We start from the raw sequence: 16,348 nt of genomic DNA, 5'->3' as shown, positions 1-16,348 counted from the left end.
TATTGGTGGATTATTGTTAGAGATGTGTCCTACTGATACTGATGGAGACCACCTTCAGGAATGAATTATGCTTGAGCATCTGACAGACAGTGCTGAGTATCTGACTCTGACAGTTGGTGAATTATGTGATGTATACATATATTTTTGAAATATTCACGTTTCCAATGGACAGAAGGTCTGTGATGCTACAGAAAGTTATTTGAGGTTGATTTGGTATTTTGGAGAGATTTTGTGCCAAAAGAGCAGCTACTCTAAAGTATTGTCAGTATAGCTGGGCAGTGTGTGCTAATGTGCGCTGATTCCCACCAAACAACCCATACATGGTATGTTTAAAGAAATTCTTGTTAGATGCTGTCTTAGCAGTTTGGAATGAAAAGGACACTTGTAGATACAAAAAAGGCACTTGGAAAAGGCATCTGTTAACCTTTACTCAGACTTGAAGAACTTTATAACAACCCATTAGAAAGAAATGTGAGCTATAGTGTACACAAATATTTTTTAGAAAAAAATACAAAAGGTGCCTCAATTATTTGGCTTTCTGAAGTAAATTGTAAGCATATGGTATTATATTTATATCATAAAACACATTTTCTGTTCATTTGAGGAAAGCACAAACACTTTACATTTACAGTATTTCATGCAGTTACTAACTAATTTACCTTAAGATTCAGGCATGTAAATTCAGGTGGAATATCCAAAACATGAGTGTAAGGTCAGGCACAGGTGATGCCAGTTGTCACTAATGCTATAAGGAATCTCTCTGCCTCCCTCTGGTGGCTGAGATGGGCATATCCAGGGGCATCAGTAGACATTTATGGATGAGTGGAACTAAGCCATCATTAGAGTGGTCTTTTATGGCCCTAAAATGTCTGTTCATCATCACAAACAGAAAAAAAAAATGTCGATCAAAAATATGAGTATTTGGTGACACTGACAAGACTGAAGATCTGTTTCTTCAAACAAACATACAACCCCATTTCCAAAAAAGTCAGGGATGCTGTGCAAAATGTACATGAGAATGCAATAATGTGCAAATCATTTAAACCCTATATATCATTTAAAATAATACAAAGACAACATATCAAATGTTGAAACTGAAATTTTATGGTTTGGAAAAACATATGACCATTTTTAATTTTGCATCATCTCTTCTTTTAACAGCACTCTGTGTTTGTTAACTGAGGAGATCAACTGCTGTAGTTTTGAAATTTAAATGTTTTCCCATTCTTGCTTGATGTAGAATTTCAGATGCTCCTTTGTCATATTTTTCATTTCATAATGCAAAAAACTTTCAATGTGTAACAGGTCTGGACTGCAGGGTAAGTATTTTGCTACAGAGCCATTGATCCCGTAAGACATGCAGAATGTGGTTTGACATTGTCTTGCTGAAATAATCAAGGCCTTCCCTGAAAAAGACGTCGTTTAGATGGCAGCAAATATTGCTTCAAAACCTGTTTATATCATTCAGCATTAATAGTGCCTTCACAGATGTGCATGTCCCATGCAATGTGCGCTAATGCACCCCGCTATGATTTCCATCGGATCACAGGACACTTTTCCACTTCCCCTCAGACCATTCTAAATGAGCTTAGGCCCAGAGAAGGTGGCAGCATTTCTGGATCCTGTTTATATTTGGTTTCTTCTTTGCATTTTAGAGTTTTAACTTGCATTTGCAGTGCAGTGATGAACTGTTTTCACAGACAATGGTTTTCAGAAGTGTTTCTGAGTCCATGCAGTGATTTCCACTACAGAATCATGTCTGTTTTTAATGCAGTGCTGTCTGAGGGCCCAGTAATCATGGTCAGCCAGTATTGATTTTTGGTCTTGCCTCTTGCTTACAGAGATTTCTGCAGATTCTCTGCAGATTCTTATTATGTACCCTATATGATGAAATCCCCAAGTTCTTTGCTATTTAACCTTATGAAACATTATTCTTGAATTGTTGTAATATTTGCCCACACAGTCTTTCACAGAGTGGTGAACCCCTCCTCATCTTTACTTCTGAAAGACTCCGCCTCTCTGGTGTAGTGAGAAATTTAATTCATCTATTTCCCTCTTACGCCATAAGCACAACTTATTTTTAGCTTTAACTTAGGTTAGGGTTTTCCTGGAGCCAGCAATATTGTGATAATTATGGCAGAATCCTCAGGTCTTCAGCAAAGGCACGGGACTTTCTGTCCTTATGAGATTTCTAAATCTGATTAAATGCGAAGGACTTCTAAAATATCAGAATAATAATTTCATTTAAAAAATTTGGTTACAGTTTAAGAATCATGAAATAAATACCAGAACTGTAGGAAATTTTAGTATTAATTCACATCTGACAATTATGCGTGGGGAAATATGGGATTGAGTTACCCACTGATATTTTAAGAGAGAGAGGTACACAGAGGCATTCTTTCACAGTCCAATTAACAAAGGAGAGTCATTCAAATTAGCCTTTGATTAAAGATTGGCATGTCACTGTTTGCAAAAGAGTGGAGAATGAAACAGAGTTTTAAGCTTTAGTCTCTGAAAGTGCCCAAGGATTTTACAACATGCCCCTGGAATGCACTCTGAGTGTTTGCAGAAGGAAATTTTTTGAGGGGGTTCATTAGGTAGCCAACCCAGGGTTATCTGGTCATGATGTATTTTATCTTGATGCTTGAGCAAGAAGATAAAGAGGTGTGTGGGGGGAAGAGAGATAAATAGAGGGTCCCCAAAGAAGAAATTTTCAAAAGCCAAAAAACTTTGTTTTTGTATCCAGACTTTAGTTTTCTTAAGCCAAAAGTCTCCAGACATACTGGGTAAGTTGAGAAGATAGATGGTTCTGAGGTCAGGTCCTCCTCCCTTGCACAGTGCTACCACAAGGTGAGAGAGATAGCAGATAAGGGAGTTGAGAGAGTCCTCAGAGGATTCTGGGGCCACAAAACTTGATTCGTCAGATTTTGACCAGACATCCTGGCACCTGGTGATTGCTGTTTGTATCTTAGGTCAAAAGGGTTAACTTTTTCCAAAGAGTTATGCTTAGTTTATGAATAAAATAGCCAAATCTGCTAGTCTGGTATGCTTTTTTATACCCAGTCATATTACTGACTTGCTACCAATTAACCTAATTAGTTGTGAGATGTTCCACCAGGTGTCTTTTGCAGTCTTTCCAGTCTTTTGTTGTCCCTGTCTCAACGTTTTGAAACGTGTTGCTGGCATTACATTTAAAGCGGGCATTTATTTTTCAAATAGGCATTAAAAAATAAAAACATTTCATATGTTGTCTTTGTACTAGTTTTAATTAAATGTAGGGTGTAAATGATTTGCACATCATTGAATTCTGTTTTTCTTTACATTTTGCACAGTGTCCCAACTTTTTGGAAACAGGTTTGTAATACACATCTAATATGTTTTATATATTAACCATCCACTCACAACAGGCACAGATCAAGAAACAGTACTGAAGTCAAGCAATACTATTTCTGATCTCTTAAAACTGCAGGTCTATAATGTGTTATTCAAATGCCCAGGCTGTAGATTAGTACCTGTTCAGATCTGCTTCTTCAGCCCTGACAGCCTGATTAAGGTCCTTTCTCCCCATCTTCTTGCCTGTTTAGGATCACATTATTTTTATTAAAATCAGATTTCCAAAAATCTGAGGCTTAATGAGACATGAGTGTATTCAATTTTTAAATTTTAACTGGCAAGCCAGTCTTCTCACCTGACTGACTTTCAGCAGCTGCTGCTCCTCTTGGAGAAAAGGGGAATCTGTAGATTGAGGAACTGAGAGATATGAAATTGTGTTATGATTAACATTATGTGGCCTTGTCATTGGTGTTGTCTCATTGTAAACTCCAGTATGTGGTTGTTTCCAAATATTGAAGGGAAATATGAGAACAAAGAATAGAAAGAGATGTCAGGAACATTATTTCTATTTTTTTTCCTTGTTCACACTCTCACTATCTGTGAAGTTTCTTCAAATTTACACTGATGCCAAATGTTAAGGTTAAATAGCCATTAATGTTACTTTTCAGAGAAAGACCCACCCCCATGTCTTATATGATTGGCTTACAAATTATGAGGTCTGATATGATTGGCTGAGCCGGGGATTACATTCTACCCTGAGCTAAACAGTAGGATTTCAGTATACTCTTAGAAAATCTCTGGTAGCTCAGCCAAGGCAGTGGTGAATGAGAGCAGCAGCAGCAGCAGTGCCCCCCCAAGTTCACACCCGGCTATCACAGTTTGTTGAGTGAATAAAGAATGAGAACTATGTATAGATTTATTTACGTGGGCTAACTAACATTTTAGGAATGTTAAAACTGCCTGAAAACTGACAAAAAAACTGCAAAAAACCTGACAAAAAATCTTACAAATACATAATTATTTTGTATTATTTGTCACTGAATAACCTTGGTTGTTGCCAACGTGCTTAAAATATTGACTGAAATATTTCTGTTTCCGGTGCACTCTTCTGGCCGCACTGGTGAGGTATGTGTTATGGTGAACTCTCGATGGGGAACAGATGTAGCAGTTCTAGCCAGTCACTGCTCTCCAGACATTGAACTCATAACAATCAAAGTTCGACCCTCTTTTTGCCCAGGGACTTCAGCTCAGTCATTCTCACTACAGTCTACATCCCACCTCAGGCAGATAAGTCATGTGCATTGGAAGTTTTGTACGAGACCATTAATGGACTTGAGAATGTTCATCCTGAGGCTGTTTTTATTGTGGTTGGGGATTTTATCAAGGCAAACTTGAAAAAGAAAGAACACCGATGTAAGAATGCTGTTCATAGATTACAGCTCAGCATTCAACACAGTCATCCCTGCCAAACTCATTCCTAAGCTCACAGACTTGGGTTTGAACTCTCATCTCTGCAGCTGGATACTGGACTTCCTGACGAGTGACCCCAGGTGGTGAAATTTAACAGCTTTAACAGTTGAAAGGGAACAGCTTTTCTATTCCACACTGACTCTGAGCACAGGGGACCCCCAGGGATGTGTGCTCAGCCCCCTCCTGTACTCCCTGTATACAAATGACTGTGTAGCCAAACACGCATCTAACATCATCTTCAGGTTTGCTGATGACACCACCATCCTAGGCCTCATCACTGATGGAGATGAAACAGCCTACAGAGACGAGGTCAGCGCTCTGTCAGAGTGGAGCCATGACAGCAACCTCTGTCTCCACATCAGCAAAACAAAGGAGCTGATCGTGGACCACAGGAAGCTGCAGAGAGGTGGTCACTCTCCCCTGTTCATCAATGGAGTCGAAGTGGAGAGAGTCAGCAGTGTGAAGTTCCTTGGCGTACACCTCACTGATGACCTCACCTGGTCCCTCCACACCAACACTATTGTGAGATCTGCCCGTCAGCATCTCTTCTTCCTGCGCAGGCACAGGAAGTTTGGTCTGCCTCCTCAGATCCTCACCAACTTCTACAGATGCACCATAGAGAGCATCCTCACAGGCTGCATCACTGTCTGGTACAGCAGCTGCACCGCCTGCGACCGCAAGGCCCTTAAAGGTGTGGTGAGGATGGCAGAAGCCATCATTGGCAACAAACTACCAGCCTTACAGGACGTCTACCAGTCCTGCTGCCTCAGGAAGACCAAACAGATCCGGTCAGACAGCGTCACCCAGCACACAGCCTGTTCACCATCCTGCCAGCAGGCAGGAGATTCCGCAGCATACAGGCCAGAACAGCTCGGCTAATGAAGTTTCTGAACAAGCTGTGAAGCTGTGGGTCCTTTTCCAACTACCATTTCACTCAGTCACTCTGTCAGCATTATTATTATATCATCTCTGCTATGGACAATAACACTTTAACACTAAGTCATTTTAAAGAACAATAACACTGAGTCACTTAAGTCACTTTAAAATGTATATTGTATATTCTTCAAAGATTATCCCTTGTTTAATATAAATTTATTTGTGCATAGCAGAGAGGGTTTTTTTTCTTATATAAGTCCCTCCTGCCTCTATATTTTGTCTATATTTTGTTGTGTATATTTAACATATTTCAGTTTGTTTTTCTTGTATTTGTATTTTTACTTTGTTTACTTTTTGTAGAGTGACTATCTGAGTCTCACCACATGCATTTCAATGCATGAATGTCCTGAAATGTTGTGCAAATGACAAAGAAACTTGAAAATTAAAACATACATATGAATGGCTATGGCTAGTTATGAGAACTTCAGTAGTTTCTGAAGTTTTGTTCCCTGTGAAAACAGATATCCTGATAATGTGGTGTTGAAGTGTAGACAACTGTGTGAAAATGCAACAACTACCCAATCAGCAGTGACATTATTGGTTCACAGCTGACCTTAAAACAGCTGTGTTTGCCCACAGACTAATCTGCCCACTTTGCTTAGCTCTGACTGAGACTTTGCCTTCTTGAGGTATGAACACACTCATTCTGTAAACATATGACACCCCCATGACATACATATGAGGGTTTATGCAGGAAGTTAACAGACTAGTCTTGGAAAATGCAAACCAAAAAAGCATTTTTTCACTGAGACCACTAATAATTCTACAAGCTCCAGCAATAAGCCCTCAAATGAGAAATTAATATTAGTTTAGTTTTGTGTTGTGTTGTGTTACTTACTCATAACACATTATCACCAACATGAGAAAGCTCACTGAACACTAGACTTTTGATTGCACAGGATCATATACCATAATTCAGAAATCAGCAGGTAGATTAGGCCAGATTGTGTCTGAGAAGCCTATTACCCTTCTCTTTATCTAGGATTTGGAAGAAACAGCCTTGTCTGATGTATAAAGAGACATGGGGTAAATTAAACCATGTTAAATTAAAATGAATTCAAATAAGATCTTTAACTATTAGAGTGAAACTGGTAACACTTTATTTGAAGGGTGTCTAATAACACATTCATATCACCTTACATAAACACTTCATAACACGTTCATGAATGCTTAAATCAACATTCATAAATGATAAATGTTTTACATGATATTAATATGGACTACTATGTCATTTTACTGAAAGATGTTTTTCAAAATAAAAGTCCTCGTTTTATTTATTATTTTCAGTGAAACTCCTCTTTTCTGGACTGTCAGCATAAAATGACCTGACTTTATCCCTTTGGACAGAAGGTGTTTTGACACTTTTTGCCTAGACTTTCAACTTTTTAAAGTTTTTTTTTTTCTAAAGATTATATTTTGCACTATGCTATTCTTTCTACTTTTTACGCTAATTATTCATATATAAAATGTACTGTTCATTCAACACTCTATAGATAATTGTGGAAAATGTTACTTATACTAAGTTGAACTTTCTTGGGGTAAATGCTAACACTGTTATCCCAATTACTGTGGAGGTTTTATTTTTAGTGATGTTCTTCCTCACTTACGGTTTTGGAGAAAGCACAAGTATAACTGTGCATTGGTTATCCTGTGTAACTGAGGTTAAATGTGACAAGCACTGTTATCACAAGGAATGATTCCTTTTTTTGGCATTACTTCAAAGTCAATCGAGTGGTGCCTCTTTGACTTTCTTCACTCAGGGTGCTGATGATTTTGTAAGAAATGTCCTTTATAAATTTGCCTTGCTTTGCCTTCACCATAAAAGTGATGGAAGCCACGTTATCCTCACTAAAGTGTTACATGAATGGATGGATCTTAAATGGAATGGATAAGTATTATGGACCTGTCCCACCACACAGAGTTTGAGACTTTAAGTTGATTGACTGCTCATAGCATATTTATGAGTAATTCACTGTCCATATAGTAAAGTGACATGCAAGACAACATTCATAAGTGATTCATAGCATTTTTAAGAGATGTTTATACACCATGTGTATAAATAGTGATAGTGATTAAAAATTAAATATCTACAATTATTTTCCCTACTTTGCAGCAAAACCCAATGACTGTGAAAAGGAGTCAATAAACACCACAAGTAGGAAGGTCCTTTTTTTATTGGCAAGACCAACAGGCACTTAAACATGCTGCTCAAACTCAAATCAGGAAACCACAAACTCTTCTGAACATGGAAAATACAGATGTGTTCAATAAAATCTTCAACTCTTTTCTAAAACGAAAAATAAAAACACAACCCACTACCTTGTCACTCCTGAGCAACTTTCACATTTTGTACTTGCATCAACATAAATTTCTACTTTCAACCTGAAAACGTGTTACTGCAGAACAATGCACCATAAAAAAACCTCCCACAGAGTTCTCTGAGACCCAATCTTCTGCTATTTCTTTAGAGCATTCTTACACGTCTGCAGGACACCTTTGGTGGTCTTCACTAGGAAATGATTTATTATAGAAAAATATTTTAGCAGAAACAAAAACAAAACCAAGTATTAATCGACAATCACTACGAAACAACTGCTGTAAGTCTTTAACCATCCACCAATATTTTTCCCAGTTAAGTGATGACACTAACTCAGAGGTTGGCAACACACGGCTCTGAAGCCGCTGTCACTCTTCTTCTGGTGGCTCCACAGCAGAATCAGATTTGTAGGCAAAAATAAAATAATCCTCCTTTACAGTAAAATAAAGCTCTGCTGATCTTTCAACACAGTTTAACAATAAATGGTCTTAAACTCTGGAGTGATAATAATAGCCTATATCTAATATAATATAGCCTATATCTGCTAATTCACCCTTAAACCCTGCAGGCATCCAGACTGCTGGTCACAGCAGGACAGTCAACAGTCTTGCCCAGCTAGCCAGTAAGTAAGTCAGCTAACAAAAAAGCGGTGATTTGGATATGAATGGACTTTAAATTCATAATCACTCCAGCTGGTTTCCCGATATATTTAATCTGTAACAACAAACTATCCAATACTGAAAAGTCGCGAGGCTGAAATCAGCTTCTCGTTCGCCAGCTTGTTTTTCAAATTTACCCGTTCCACCTTAAATGCTGCAGCAGATACATTCTGGCACCTCAGGCACCATTTAAGGTGGAACGGGTAAATTCGAAAAAGAAGCTGGCGAAGGAGAAGCGACTTCAGCCTCGTAAAAAACTAACTTTGAGAGACATTTTACAAGAATTATTTCACTTTTTTTACAAGATTATTCTACTTTTGAGGAAAGTTTCGAGGTGGAGATGCGAGAAATGCGGCTTAAAGCAGAACAAAGTAAGTCTTTCGTTTATATACTTTTAGCCTATACTACCACATTAGCACATACTGAGACATATTACAGCCAGGATAGTAAAATGATTTTTGTTGACACTTCGCCGACCCCTGGTGTAGACCACGTCACTAGCCAAACGTTAGCGAGAGTGGACCTTGCGTTTGGGACTAGTTTGTTTAACGTATCACTCCGCATCACTGCTGTGCGTCATAAGGAATGCTCATTTAGGCCCACTAACTACTTCAGCTCGACTGGCACGGTCAGAAAACTGTGCGCTAAGTTAAATCAGTATCAGTTATTTAAGTTCGAAAAAAAGGATGTTGTTATCAAGACCCGCATAAGGTCTATTAATCTTTGGGGCTTAACTGAATCATGTAACTTAGCTAATTAGGTGATGTTAACATTAGCCTGATGCATTCTAATAGCTAATGTAAGGTAGCGTTAGCCTGCTAGCTAGTTAGCAAAGTTTCTTGGCTACAGTTACTGATCATAAGCAAAGTAGCTAATTTAACTGCTGTACTGCTAGTTATATATCATACCTCTGCTATGACAGTCTATCTAGCCCACTAACACAACGTTCATGTGCTTCCAGTATAAATAGGCTCATCCTGTGCGTGTAGAGTTCCACACATCTGACTGCTCCTGTTTGATCTTTTTATAGCCAGAGGAGGACAGACAGCCAGCAGCAGAGCCAGTATCATGATATCTTCAGACTCTTGCAGTGACTTGTGCCGTTTCGTTTATTTTCTTCATATTTTTGTTTTGTTTTTCAGAGAATTTAAAATAATTTCAGTCTAAGAAGAAAAGGAGCAAAGTGAAGGCAATACCCCTTAAGTAATGGCCACATGAGGTGGTTTTATTTTTCGTTTTAGAAAAGAATTGAAGATTTTATTGAACACATCTGTATTTTCCATGTTCAGAAGAGTTTGTAGTTTCCTGATTTGATTTTGAGCAGCATGTTTAAGTGCCTGTTGGTCTTGCCAATAAAAAAAAGGACCTTCCTACTTGTGGTGTTTATTGACTCCTTTTCACAGTCATTGGGTTTTGCTGCAAAGGTAAGGAAAATAATTGTAGATATTTAATTGTTAATCACTATCACTATTTATACACATGGTCTGTAAACATCTCTTAAAAATGTTATGAATCACTTATGAATGTTGCTTTGCGTGTCACTTTACTGTATGGTATATTAACAGCTCCTTAAAATGCTATGAATCACTTATGAATGTTGTCTTGCGTGTCACTTTACTATGTGGTATATGAACAGCTCCTTAAATGCTATAAATCACTTATGAATGTTGTCTTGCATGTCACTTTACTATATGGACAGTGAATTACTCACAATATGCTATGAACAGTCAATCAACTTAAAGTCTCAAACTCTGTGTGGTGGTGGGACAGGTCCATAATGCTTATCCATTCCATTCAATATCCATCCATTCATGTAACATGCACTTTAGTCAGGATAACGTGACTTCCATCACTTTTATGGTAAAGAAAGTTAAACTTAGTTTAAGTAACATTTTCCACAGCTATGTACAGGCTGTTGAAATAACAGTACATTTTTAAAGAAGAATTAGCATATAAAGTAGAAAGAATAGCATGAAAAAGGTAGATAAACAATATGGGCGAAAAAGTGAAAAAGGGAGGATTGGAGTGATGAAAAACAGAGTAAAGTGGATTAGAAATAAGCACTTGTAGTACACATATCAGGTCAGGACTTATTTACTATGTGAAGTAGGTTCTAATTTGTTCTACTTCTATCCTGTTCTAATTGGGATTCTGTTTATGCCCCCACACATATGTACAGTGTCTTCTGCAATTATTGGCACCCTTTTAAGATGAGTTAAATGTTGCTCAGAAATTCACCTTTTGATAAATTAGCCCTAATTAGCCGTAGCCCTAACACTGAAAAAGTGAGAAAAATCCATCCTTTACGTGAAACATGAAGTACATTTATTTAACCGAACCATGTGTCACAATTATTGGCACCCCTAGTAAGTATAAGGAGCAAAATATATCTGAGATATTTATTCCAGTTATGTTTAACTTTTTTAAGTTGATCAACGTTTCTAGGAACTTTCAAGGAGTAATTCTTAACTTCCTGTTTCATATATATATATATATATGCGTGCGTCCTGTGACCACTGAGGTTGACCAACACAAACTGTGCAGCAGCAGATGAGCTATCGTCTCTGACTTTACATCTACAAGGTGGACTGACAAGGTAGGAGTGTCTAATAGAGTGGACAGTGAGTGGACACAGTGTTTAAAAACTCCAGCAGCACTGCTGTGTCTGATCCACTCTGACCAGCAAAACACACACTAACACACCACCACCACGTCAGTGTTACTGCAGTGCTGCAAATACAGTTAAGACAATAAAATAAACTAAAATAAACTAAACTATAATGAAATAAAATAAAAATACTTACGGTTAAGCTGTACAGTGAAACGGAGTGGAGTCCAGCCTTTCCTCTCCTTCTGTAAGCAGTGAATGATGTTCAGTGGGGCATCTCTTTATATACTGTACAGGGAAACATCACTTCACCTTCCAACCAATGACAATCTAAAACTGAGAAATAACCTCAGAATGACATACAGTTCTAAAATTATCATTACAAGGCACTCCCACTTCTAGACACTCCCACTAACAGACACTCCCACTTCTAGACACTCCCACTAATAGACACGCCCACTTTTAGACACTCCCACTTCTAGACACTCCCACTACAAGACACTCCCACAATAAGGCACTCCCACTACTAGACATTCACACAACTAGACACTCTCACTATAAGGCACTCCCTGTTGAGCCTTTGGGCCCAGCTGTCCACATTCTGGGTTTGGGTTTAATGAGAAACAGATTTCTGTACTTCCTGTCTGTTGCCTCATAAGGTTATGAAATGACTGTTTGAGTGAGGTCAATGTGCAGTGTGTGTGTTTAGAAGCAGAGGAGCACAGAGTTTGGCCTGCTCCTCTGTATGTGTGTCAAATTAAAAATTTTAATAGACTGAACCTTCAACTTCAGTTTGTTTTAAAACTCAGTGATGCAAGTAAAGTTTATTTATATAGTGCTTTTTACAACAGGTGTTGTCACAAAGCAGCTTTACAAGGAAATCAGCATTACAGAAAGAAGTCCGGGTCCGAGCCCCCATGAGCGTCGCCAGTGGCGACAGTGGCAAGGAAAAACTCCCTAAGAGAAACAGGAAGAAACCTTGAGAGGAACCAAGACTCAGAAGGGGAACCCATCCTCCTCTGGACCACACTGGATAGCAAAGATTGTTAGTATAAAAACAGGGAAAACAGGTGGAGCAATGATTAATTTGATTAGTTTAGTTCATGCAGCAGCAGCGGCAGCATCAGTGGGGTCAGGTTGTGAGGGTGAGGTTTGCACGGCGTAGTACAGCATGGAGCTTGATGGTGGTCAAGCTGGTTCAGAGGGCTGGCGAGCAGTGGCACCCAATCAAGGCAGAAGAGGCAGCAGCATCAGACGCACAGGATGGGCAGCTGTTCAACTCGGCAAAGAAAAGAAAGAAAGGAAACACACAGAGAGTCAGTTCTGTAATGGGTGTCAGTTCTGTAATGGGTGTCAGTTCTGTAATGGGTGTCAGTTCTGTAAGGGGTGATTGATCACAGATTAAAGTGTTAGCAGAGACTCTGGCAGGTATAGAACTGACAGGGAAAACAAGTACGTTTTTAGCCTAGACTTAAACACTGAGGCTGAGTCTGAGTCCCGAACATTAACAGGAAGACTGTTCCAAAGCTGGGGGGCTTTGTATGAGAAGCTCCACCCCCTGACGTAACTGTATTAATTCTAGGTACTAATAGTGAGCAGCACCTTGTGATCTAAGTAGGCGTGATGGTTCATAGTGAGAGAGAAGTTCACTCAGGTACTGAGGGGCGAGTCCGTTTAGAGCTTTGTAGGTCAGTAAGAGAATTTTATAATCAATGCGAAATTTAACTGGTAACCAGTGTAAGGTTGATAAAACTGGGCTGATATGGTCAAACTTTCTGGTTCTAGTAAGAACTCTGGCTGCAGCGCTCTGGACTAGCTGAAGCTTGTTAAGGCTTTTGCTGGGACATCCAGCCAGCAGGGCATTACAGTAATCTAGCCTTGAAGTAATAAATGCATGAACTAACTTTTCTGCATCCTGTAGAGAGAATGCATTTCTTAATTTATGCATTTCTCAATGGAACTAGGGTTCCTTCTACCAGTCAGATACAGGACGTCCCAGCCAGATTTTTAAAAGTAAATTTCACATGAAACGATGTGCATAAGCCCAAAACTATGACCCTGATTAAGGTTTAACCTCCTAATTTCAACGACATGGCACCTGCCTGTGTGCCTGTTTGACCTGAAACAAATGGCCTGGAGACCAGTACAGAAGCTACACAGTCAGATACATATTTCTTCTTTGTGTGCTTCAGAGTTCAAGTTAGGCCTGATTCTGTAAGTTTTCCAAAATCAAAGAATATTTTTTTTTGAGACGATATGTTCTATCACAATGACAAGCTTGAAAGCTGTAATTTTCAAAAAAACGTCAGAGCTGTTGTTATCAGAAGACAATGCTTAATACCTTTTAGTATTAAACATCACTTTTGTACACAGTAACTTAAATCATCCAATAAAATTACTTCAATAATTAAAATCTGTTTTAAAGAGAAACTTTACTTGAAAAGTCAATCTTGTCAGGATTACAGGTGCACAAAGAGAATACATTTCCCAAACATCAATACCTGTATGATTGATCTTTGAAACAGCACTGTGGGGTCAGTGGAACATCCCCTCAATTAGTGACCAAAGGCAGCTCTGAGTAAGCCAATGTAGCAAAAGAAAAACTGCCCACAATCTGTTTACAGTAATCATTGGATAGTGCGTTTCACCAAACCTGCCACTGTAAAGAGCAATGTCATGTCTATAAGAACCTATGAATGAATAATTTATATTTCATTATAATGCATTCATAAGGCATCATAAATATGGCTAAAATATTTATAAAAATGCCTCACACTTCATAGCCATGTTCATTATGCATTATGAATTGATGATGCATTATAAGTACGGTCAATAACCCGTTAAAAGAGCTTATAAGCTGTGTTTGTCAGCTGTCAGTACAGTGAGACGTGTTTTACACTAAAGGCTCCTCCAGTGTTCACAGTGAAGCTTCGAGCTGATTTACTGAATCACTGAAACACACAAAGTGAAGCTCATTACAAGCTTTAACTGTCAGTTTAAACCAGACCTCAATCAGTCGAGTTTTACCATTGTGGAAAAGTCAGTGTTCACCACTGTTAGCTCAGCGCTAACTTAACACTGCATATCCAGTAGAGCGCTAGCAGAAATTAGCATTACTGTAGTGCAGTGTAGTGATGATACACAGTGAAGGTTCTATAGGTTAATGCTAGAACCACATTACAGTGATAGCTCTCTACTAATCTGCCTCTCTCTCTTCAGGCCTTCACTCCACAGTGACCTCATGCACAGTGTGATGTGAGAGGGGGGCTGATGGGTACTGGGTGTGCTGTGATGTAGTGTTTACAGTGAGAGCGCTGGCTGAGGGGAGCGCAGTGTAGTAATAACTCTGGGCTGAACGGTTTTTTTAGGGATCTGAATTTTCAGGACTGAAGACTCAGAAGTGTACATTCCTCTGATCACACCAAGCACTGCTGATCATAACACATACACCTCCCCCTTTTCTCTTCCCGGAGAGGTCCTTTGTTCTGTCCCTGAGAGATCAATGACCTCTTTGAGAGCCTCAGTGTGCATAGGTGAAGATGCCACACATATTGTTGGAGACACTGCTATTAACCTCCAGACTAAAGACTCTTATTAAAATGACTAAACCTTATTGCATTGAGTTAGTTTATAGGCTACTGTTACTGTAGCCTACTGTTTCTATTAGGCTGAATCATATAAAATAGAGATCTGCACCCACAGGACTTACTACAATATCTTGCAGCATGGGACTAATTTTCAGTGCTGTTTGTGGGAGTGGATGGGAAATCAGACCCCTTCAGGAGGGAGTGGGATGAAGCATGCATGAAGAGAAATCCCACAAATTAATGAATAGCCTAAATAAAGTAGAACGATCACTAAATTATCAATACAAATAATATAAAAGGATAACAGTAAAAAAGTTTAAATGAATGACATCATTCTAAAGAGCTGCGAAGCAACCGATTACATGAACAACACATGCAAAAACACATGCACAGAGCTCAAACGTAACACCTATGCTTTGTGTTTATTGGGAATAAATGGCGTTTGGTGAAGTCATTTCACAGTGAGTGGGACAAAACGCATCAGTTGCAGGTGAGAGCGGGAGAAATTATTCCAATTTTCTGCTGGAGCGGGATGAATTCTTGTGAGAGCAGGTGGGACTGAAAAAACACAGTCCCAAGCAGATCTCTAATACAAAGTACCTAGCATTTGGTAGGTAAATATGTAGTACTTAGAATGAATTTTCTGGTACACACAAGTACATAATGTGCTCCCCGGACAAAAAAATGAGTCACCTTGCGTGTTCAGGCTCCTGCAGATGGTGTTGCACAAGGATGATCGGGCTATAAATACCTGCAGGGTGTGTGACAGTATTCATAGATTGAGCAGAGGTTGTACAGTGCAGTGAATGTCTCGTTCAATGTGTGAAAAATGGGTTGCAAAGCAGATATTAATGATAGAAGTGATTGTGTTTGGGCGCCAAAGGCCACAGTGTGAAGGAAGTAGCTGAATTTGCAGGTGTATCAAAGCATATGGCCATACAGGTCGACCAGCAGTGGCAAAAATCTCAGTCTACAGGAAATTGAATCCTCTTGAAAATCTGTGGGACTACTTGGAACAACGAGTAAGATGCCAGGGAACTGCACAATTCTTTGACGGAAGAGTGGCTGAACATTGATGTCACCTACATCCATAAACTTGCCCAGTCCGCCAAATCGAACTGCAGCTGTTATTCGTGCTCATGGAGGAATAACACGCTATTAGGTATGTTTCAGTCCTGTGACGTTAGGTGCCAGGTATGTGCAGCCAGTACTTACTCAGAATTTAATGGTAAATATTCAGGATTTAGAAGTAATAAATACTTGGTACATATACACATTTGTGCTTGCGTCAAAAATGCTGCTTTGTGGAGTGTGTGAATTTAAAGCGTCCTTTGTTTCTTTATATTTGATACAACGTCAGATTCCCATATGGTTTTCCAAAATGTAGAAGAAAATTTTCTTCTTTCAGTTCATTCAATGTTCACGTGACCAGGGCTCA

General features: G+C 39.0%; 1 long non-coding RNA gene across 1 annotated transcript; it reads right to left on the bottom strand.

Annotated features, from left to right (window-relative positions):
• Positions 1 to 764: 764 nt before the first annotated feature.
• On the bottom strand, positions 765 to 11,789 carry LOC118827758. The gene is made up of 4 exons (XR_005008881.1): positions 11,520 to 11,789; positions 3,689 to 3,750; positions 3,513 to 3,576; positions 765 to 869 (listed from the first exon to the last, which is right to left on the bottom strand). It is a non-coding gene; the product is annotated as an uncharacterized LOC118827758 (long non-coding RNA).
• Positions 11,790 to 16,348: the final 4,559 nt, after the last annotated feature.

This window comes from Colossoma macropomum, unplaced genomic scaffold (assembly GCF_904425465.1).
Source record: "Colossoma macropomum unplaced genomic scaffold, Colossoma_macropomum, whole genome shotgun sequence".
Taxonomy (NCBI): domain Eukaryota; kingdom Metazoa; phylum Chordata; class Actinopteri; order Characiformes; family Serrasalmidae; genus Colossoma; species Colossoma macropomum.
This window is presented reverse-complemented; position numbering and strand designations above follow the sequence as displayed.